Genomic DNA, 8,814 nt, shown 5'->3' with positions numbered 1-8,814 from the left:
TACATATGTACTGTGGGGAGTCATTCATTCAATCGCATTTATTGAGTGCTTACTGTGTGCGGAGCACTGTACTAAGCGCTTGGGAAGGACAAGTGGGCAACATATAGAGACGGTCCCTACCCAACAACGAGCTCACGGTCTAGAGGGGGAGACAGACATTAATACAAATAGATGAAACAATCAATTACAGGTATCTACAAATAGATACATATGTACTGTGGGGAGTCATTCATTCAATCGCATTTATTGAGCGATTACTGGGTGCGGAGCACTGTACTAAGCGCTTGGGAAGGACAAGTTGGCAACATATAGAGACGGTCCCTACCCAACAACGAGCTCACGGTCTAGAGGGGGAGACAGACATTAATACAAATAGATAAAACAATCAATTACAGGTATCTACAAATAGATACATATGTACTGTGGGGAGTCATTCATTCAATCGCATTTATTGAGCGCTTACTGTGTGCGGAGCACTGTACTAAGCGCTTGGGAAGGACAAGTGGGCAACATATAGAGACGGTCCCTAACCAACAACGAGCTCACGGTCTAGAGGGGGAGACAGACATTAATACAAATGGATAAAACAATCAATTACAGGTATCTACAAATAGATACATATGTACTGTGGGGAGTCATTCATTCAATCGCATTTATTGAGCGCTTACTGTGTGCGGAGCACTGTACTAAGCGCTTGGGAAGGACAAGTTGGCAACCTATAGAGACGGTCCCTAACCAACAACGAGCTCACGGTCTAGAGGGGGAGACAGACATTAATACAAATGGATAAAACAATCAATTACAGGTATCTACAAATAGATACATATGTACTGTGGGGAGTCATTCATTCAATCGCATTTATTGAGCGCTTACTGTGTGCGGAGCACTGTACTAAGCGCTTGGGAAGGACAAGTTGGCAACCTATAGAGACGGTCCCTAACCAACAACGAGCTCATGGTCTAGAGGGGGAGACAGACATTAATACAAATGGATAAAACAATCAATTACAGGTATCTACAAATAGATACATATGTACTGTGGGGAGTCATTCATTCAATCGCATTTATTGAGCGCTTACTGTGTGCGGAGCACTGTACTAAGCGCTTGGGAAGTACAAGTTGGAAACATGTAGAGACGGTCCCTACCCAACAACGAGCTCACGGTCTAGAGGGGGAGACAGACATTAATACAAATGGATAAAACAATCAATTACAGGTATCTACAAATAGATACATATGTACTGTGGGGGGTCATTCATTCAATCGCATTTATTGAGCGCTTACTGTGTGCGGAGCACTGTACTAAGCGCTTGGGAAGGACAAGTGGGCAACATATAGAGACGGTCCCTACCCAACAACGAGATCACGGTCTAGAGGGGGAGACAGACATTAATACAAATAGATGAAACAATCAATTACAGGTATCTACAAATAGATACATATGTACTGTGGGGAGTCATTCATTCAATCGCATTTATTGAGCGCTTACTGGGTGCGGAGCACTGTACTAAGCGCTTGGGAAGGACAAGTGGGCAACATATAGAGACGGTCCCTACCCAACAACGAGCTCACGGTCTAGAGGGGGAGACAGACATTAATACAAATAGATAAAACAATCAATTACAGGTATCTACAAATAGATACATATGTACTGTGGGGAGTCATTCATTCAATCGCATTTATTGAGCGCTTACTGTGTGCGGAGCACTGTACTAAGCGCTTGGGAAGGACAAGTGGGCAACATATAGAGACGGTCCCTACCCAACAACGAGCTCACGGTCTAGAGGGGGAGACAGACATTAATACAAATGGATAAAACAATCAATTACAGGTATCTACAAATAGATACATATGTGCTGCGGGTAGTCATTCATTCAGTCGTATTTATTGAGCGCTTACTGTGTGCGGAGCACTGTACTAAGCGCTTGGGAAGGACAAGTGGGCAACATAGAGAGACAGTCCCTACCCAACAACGAGCTCACGGTCTAGAGGGGGAGACAGACATTAATACAAATAGATAAAACAATCAATTACAGGTATCTACAAACAGATACATATGTGCTGCGGGTAGTCATTCATTCAGTCGTATTTATTGAGCGCTTACTGTGTGCGGAGCACTGTACTAAGCGCTTGGGAAGGACAAGTTGGCAACATATATATATATATATATATATATATATATATATACATATATATATACATATATACATATATATATATAGAGACGGTCCCTACCCAACAACGAGCTCACGGTCTAGAGGGGGAGAGACATCAGTACAAATAGATAAAACAATCAATTACAGATATATACAGATAGATACATGTGTGTTGTGGGGAAGTCATTCATTCAGTCGTATTTATTGAGCGCTTACTGTGTGCAGAGCACTGTACTAAGCGCTTGGGAAGAAGACAGTCCCTACCCAACAACAAGCTCATGGTCTAGAGGGGGAGACAGACATTAATACAAATAGATAAAACAATCAATTACAGATATATACAGATCATCATCATCAATCGTATTTATTGAGCGCTTACTATGTGCAGAGCACCGGACTAAGCGCTTGGGAAGGACAAATTGGCAACATCTAGAGACAGTCCCTACCCAACAGTGGGCTCACAGTCTAAAAGGGGGAGACAGAGGAAAAAAAAACCAAACACACTAACAAAATAAAATAAATAGACTGGATATGTACAAGTAAAATAAATAAATAAATAGAGTAATAAATATGTACAAACGTATATACAGGTGCTGTGGGGAAGAGAGGGAGATAAGATGGGGGGATGGAGAGGGGGACGAGGGGGAGAGGAAGGAAGGGGCTCAGTCTGGGAAGGCCTCATTCACTCATTCATTCATTCAATCGTATTGATTGAGCGCTTACTGTGTGCAGAGCACTGGACCAGGCGCTTGGGAAGTATACTTCATATACGTTGCTTTTAAGACTTGAAAAGGGATCGTTGCTGTGAGCCCCACGTGGGACCACCTGATCACCTTGTATCCCTCCCAGCGATTAGAACAGTGCTTCTAACATAGTAAGCGCTTAATAATAATAATAATAATAATGGCGTTTATTAAGCTTGTATCCCTCCCAGCGATTAGAACAGTGCTTCGAACATAGTAAGCGCTTAATAATAATAATAATAATAATAATAAAAATAATAATGACGTTTATTAAGCTTGTATCCCTCCCAGCGATTAGAACAGTGCTTCGAACATAGTAAGCACTTAATAATAATAATAATAATAATGGCGTTTATTAAGCGCTGACTGTGTGCAAAGCACTGTTCTAAGCGCTGGGGTAGATACAAGGTAATCAAGTGGTCCCACGTGGGGCTCACAGACTTAATCCCCATTTTCCAGATGAGGGAACTGAGGCCCAGAGGAGTGAAGTGACTTGCCCAAAGTCACCCAGCTGACAAGTGGCGGAGCCGGGATTTGAACCCATGACCTCTGACTCCAAAGCCCGAGCTCTTTCCACTGAGCCAAGCTGCTTAACAAACGCCGTTATTATTATTATTATTATTATTATTATTATTATTATTATTATTATTATTTTGTTAGTATGTTTGGTTTTGTTCTCTGTCTCCCCCTTTTAGACTGTGAGCCCACTGTTGGGTAGGGACTGTCTCTATGTGTTGCCAATTTGCACTTCCCAAGCACTTAGTACAGTGCTCTGCACATAGTAAGCGCTCAATAAATGCGATTGATGATGATGATGATGATTATTCCCAAACCTTCAGGTTCAAGAGCGCATCCGCGGTCCTTTCAAGTGTTTGTCTCTCGTTCTTAGCTGCTTTTCTGCAAATAAATGCCCTGCTATCAAGCCAGGGAACTTTAAACATTGCCATCACCCTGCCAGCCCCTATTTCGACTGCACTATCCCTCAGGGAGCGTGATGTAAAAATAGAGGTGCAAGAATGAATTCTCAAAAACGTCCCCAGCCCTGGTGCTATGTGTGATCATAATAATTATAGCATTTATTAATAATAATAGTATTTGCTAAGCAATTACTATGTGCCAAGCACTGGTCTAAGCGCTGGAGTAGATACAAGGTCATGAGATGTCCCACGTGGGGCTCACAGCCTTAATCCCCATTTTCCAGATGAGGGAGCTGAGGCCCAGAGAAGTGAAGTGACTTGCCCAAAATCTAATCAGAGGCGGGATTAGAACCCACGACCTCTGACTCACCAGCCCAGGCTCTTTCCGCTAAGCCAAGCTGCTTCTACTTATTTTATTTTGTTAACGTGATTTGTGTTGTTGTCCGTCTCCCCCTTCTAGACTGTGAGCCCGCTGTTGGATAGAGACCTTCTCTATATGTTGCCAACTTGTACTTCCCAAGCGCTTAGTCCAGTGCTCTGCACACAGTAAGCGCTCAATAAATACGACTGAATGAATGAATGAATGAAAGTTGGGAACATCTAGAGACGGTCCCTACCCAACAACGGGCTCACGGTCTAGAAGGGGGAGACAGAACAAAATAAAACAAGTAAACAGGTGTCAATACCATCAGAATAAATAGAATTATAGCTAGATACACATCATTAATAAAATAAATAGAATAGTAAATAAGTACAATCAATCAATCAATCAATCGTATTTATTGAGCGCTTACTATGTGCAGAGCACTGTACTAAGCGCTTGGGAAGTACAAATTGGCATCACATAGAGACAGTCCCTACCCAACAGTGGGCTCACAGTCTAAAAGGGGGAGACAGAGAACAGAACCAAACATACCAACAAAATAAAATAAGTAGGATAGAAATGTACAAGTAAAATAAATAAATAAATAAATAGAGTAATAAATATGTACAACCATATATACATATATACAGGTGCTGTGGGGAAGGGAAGGAGGTAAGACGGGGGGATGGAGAGGGGGACGAGGGGGAGAGGAAAGAAGGGGCTCAGTCTGGGAAGGCTTCCTGGAGGAGGTGAGCTCTCAGCAGGGCCTTGAAGGGAGGAAGAGAGCTACAAGTAAAATAAAGAGATTATAAATCTGCACAAACATATGTACAGAGTCGCCACATGCCCCGGCCCGAGTTCGCCCAACGGATCTCGCCACTTTTGGGGAGGGGGTCCCGGCCCGGCCCTCCCGTCACGCAGGGTCTTATAGCCAAAAGTGTGGCCCACCCCGAGAGGTGGGCTGCCGGCCAACCGTAAGAGCACGTTGAATTTGAATGCTGCTCCCATTCCCAAATCAATCAATCAATCAATCAATCGTATTTATTGAGCGCTTACTGTGTGCAGAGCACTGTACTAAGCGCTTGGGAAGTACAAGTTGGCAACATATAGAGACGGTCCCTACCCAACAGTGGGAAGCGGCAGAGAAGCAGCGTGGCTCAGTGGAAAGAGCCCGGGCTTTGGAGTCAGAGGTCATGGGTTCAAATCCCGGCTCCGCCACTTGTCAGCTGGGTGACTTTGGGCAAGTCACTTCACTTCTCTGGGCCTCAGTTCCCTCATCTGTAAAATGGGGATGAAGACTGTGAGCCCCCTGTGGGACAACCTGATCACCTTGTAACCTCCCCAGCGCTTAGAACAGTGCTTTGCACATAGTAAGCGCTTAATAAATGCCATCATTATTATTCTCCTGTATATATGTATATATGTTTGTACATATTTATTACTCTATTTATTTATTTATTTTACTTGTACATATCTATTCTATTTATTTTGTTAGTATGTTTGGTTTTGTTCTCTGTCTCCCCCTTTTAGACTGTGAGCCCACTGTTGGGTAGGGACTGTCTCTATATGTTGCCAATTTGGACTTCCCAAGCGCTTAGTCCAGTGCTCTGCACATAGTAAGCGCTCAATAAATACGATTGATGATGATGATGATACCCTTTCAAACTGTCCATCATTTGATCTTCAGCACATTCCTGGGAGGCAGATATCGTATCGTTATTAACCGATGTGCATCTAGCTTTATTTCTATTTGATGACTTGACGCCTGTCCACATGTTTTGTTTTGTTGTCTGTCTCCCCCTTCTAGACTGTGAGCCCGTTGTCGGGTAGGGACCGTCTCTATACGTTGCCGACTTGTACTTCCCAAGCGCTTGGTACAGTGCTCTGCACACAGTAAGCTCAATAAATACGATTGAATGAATGAATGAACCATGAAACTAAGGCCCAGAGAGGTTTGGTGACTTGCCCGGGGTCACACAGCAAGCCAGTGGCAGAGCTGGGAGTAGGGAAGCAGTGAGGCCTAATGGAAAAAACACGTGCCTGGAAGTCGGAGGCCCTAATCCCGGCCTTGTCGCTTTCCTGCCGAGTGACCTTGGGCAAATCCCTTAACATCTCGGTGCCCCAGTTTCCTTATCTCCAAAATAGGGTCTGAATACCTGTTCTCCTCCTTACATACTGTGGACCCTTGTATCTCCCCCAGTGCTTAGTACAAAGCAAACAGTTTACAAATACCACAATCATTATTACAGGAACTAGAATCAAGACCATTCCACTAGACCATTTTCCCTCCGCTTCGAGAGGGGATACTTCCATGCCGATTAGGGTCACTCAGTCAGAGCACATCGAACTCCTGAGAACAGATTTAGTGTCATTCCTGGGTCAGACCGGTGAACTTCCTTGCTCTGATTTAGACCCAAGATATCATTAGCCTCCTGGATCTCACCCGCTCATCTCCAATTTTTCGCTCTACACCTTTAACCCGGTAACCTGTGTAATTATAGCCCCGCTTGCTCCTAGCTGCTCCAAGATTTACAGATAAGGCAGTGGAAAAGATGCTTGAAGTGGAAAATTTGGGGAAAACCTAGTTCACTCTACCTACGTTTTCCACATTTTCAAAAATTATACTTTTCGGCAAGGAAGTAACCTCTGCTTCCAAGTCCTATTCGACTCATCTGTTGGCTTAGGAGGACACTACAAGTTGAGAAATAACAAAATCTTTTTTAAAGTGATGATTGGTTCAGGGGAGCTCAGAGGGACAGCAGCAAAGTAATGAAGAATGGTGTCTTCCAAAGGGAACCAGTTGTCACTCGTGATCTCTACATCAAAAAAGAAGTATTTGTGCTTCTTTTCTCAACCAGCCGTCACCTCTGTTACGCCAAATCTCAGTGAGTGAAATGCCCCTCATTCGGGAACAGAAAATGGGCAAGGAATTCCTTGCATAGCATTTCAGTTTGCCCAGTATTTATTATTATTAATAATTATTATAATGATGATGGTATTTGTTAAACACTTACTATGTGCAAATCATTGTTCTAAGCGCTGGGGAGGTTACAAGGTGATCAGGTTGTCCCATGGGGGCTCACAGTCTTAATCCCCATTTCCCAGATGAGGTAACTGAGGCCCAGAGAAGTGAAGTGACTTGCCCAAAGTCACACAGCTGACAATTGGCAGAGCTGGGATTTGAGCCCGTGACCTCTGACTCCAAAGCCCGGGCTCTTTCCACTGAGCCACGCTGCTTCTCAATATTACTATTATTATTATTCTTATTATTGTTGTTATCTCCGTTAAGTGCTTACTATGTGTCAAGCACTATTCTAAGCACTGAGATAGATACAAGTTAATCAGTCCCTGTCCCACATGGGCTCACATTATCCTAGCTTTTCTACACCAAGTGGCTTCAAATTTCCCTTCCTCCCAGGGACCTAGTGAGAATGAGATTATCATCATCATCATCATCAATCGTATTTATTGAGCGCTTACTATGTGCAGAGCACTGTACTAAGCGCTTGGGAAGTACAAATTGGTAACAAATTGTCCATTGGAGAGGTAGATGAGCAGTTCAAGCCCGGGGGGTTATTGTTGGCTGCTGCTGGTCACAATTCTCCTTCCAGGAAGAGGATTGGGACTGCTCTGGTGATCCGTCCAGGAGAAATTCTCTCAGTCCTGGCTTTCTGGGTGAACAACACGCTCCCTACCAACCAGACAGATAAGCGGTCTGTTGTTGACCGCAGAATGAACCATCGAAGCCCTGCTCAGAAAGCCAACTGACCCCTTGCCAAATGACCCTGGGGACGTTGACCCAGCTTTATTCAGAGGAGAGACAGCTCTTACCTACTGGCAATGTCCTAGAAGAGGGAGGAAGAAGTCTTTGTCTCTCCCAAAGTAACGAAAACCTGATTCGTGCCATCATCTCTGTCTCGCTCTCTCTCTCAAATCAAACAAGTTGTAGGCACCGTTCCTACAGGAGGCAGGGCATTAAGTACTTACAAGTAAGCTCGGCAACTAGGCTTTGTCAGCTTGTCGGTTAGTCCTGGGGCTTATTTTTATTTAGCAGCTTAGGCCCAAGATATACCAAGCAATAGTTGTTATATGATAATAATGGCATTTATTAAGCGCTTACTATGTGCAGAGCACTGTTCTAAGTGCTGGGGAGATTACAAGGTGATCAGGTTGTCCCACGGGGGGCTCACAGTCTTCATCCCCATTTTCCAGATGAGGTAACTGAGGCCCAGAGAAGTGAAGTGACTTGCCCAAAGTCACACAGCTGACAATTGGCGGAGCGGGGATTTGAACCCATGACCTCTGACTCCAAAGCCCGGGCTCGAAATGACAATTGTCCCTCTCCAGATTCTCTGGATGATTTGTTAAAGCCCAAGAGGCTGGTACCAATGGCCCTGCCCCAGGCCAGCCCGAACACTGCTAGAAGTCCTACACTACAGTCCTTCTAGACTGTGAGCCGGCTGTTGCGTAGGGACCGTCTCTATGTGTTCCCAACTTGTACTTCCCAAGCGCTTAGCACAGTGCTCTGCACACGTAAGCGCTCAATAAATACGATTGATTGAATGAACGAAAGAATGGAAGCAGAAGAGGGTCCCAAAATGGAGGGCTGAAGCAAACGGAGACAGAAAATTCAAG

This window comes from Tachyglossus aculeatus, chromosome X2 (assembly GCF_015852505.1).
Source record: "Tachyglossus aculeatus isolate mTacAcu1 chromosome X2, mTacAcu1.pri, whole genome shotgun sequence".
In the NCBI taxonomy this organism is placed as follows: Eukaryota; Metazoa; Chordata; class Mammalia; order Monotremata; family Tachyglossidae; genus Tachyglossus; species Tachyglossus aculeatus.
This window is presented reverse-complemented; position numbering follows the sequence as displayed.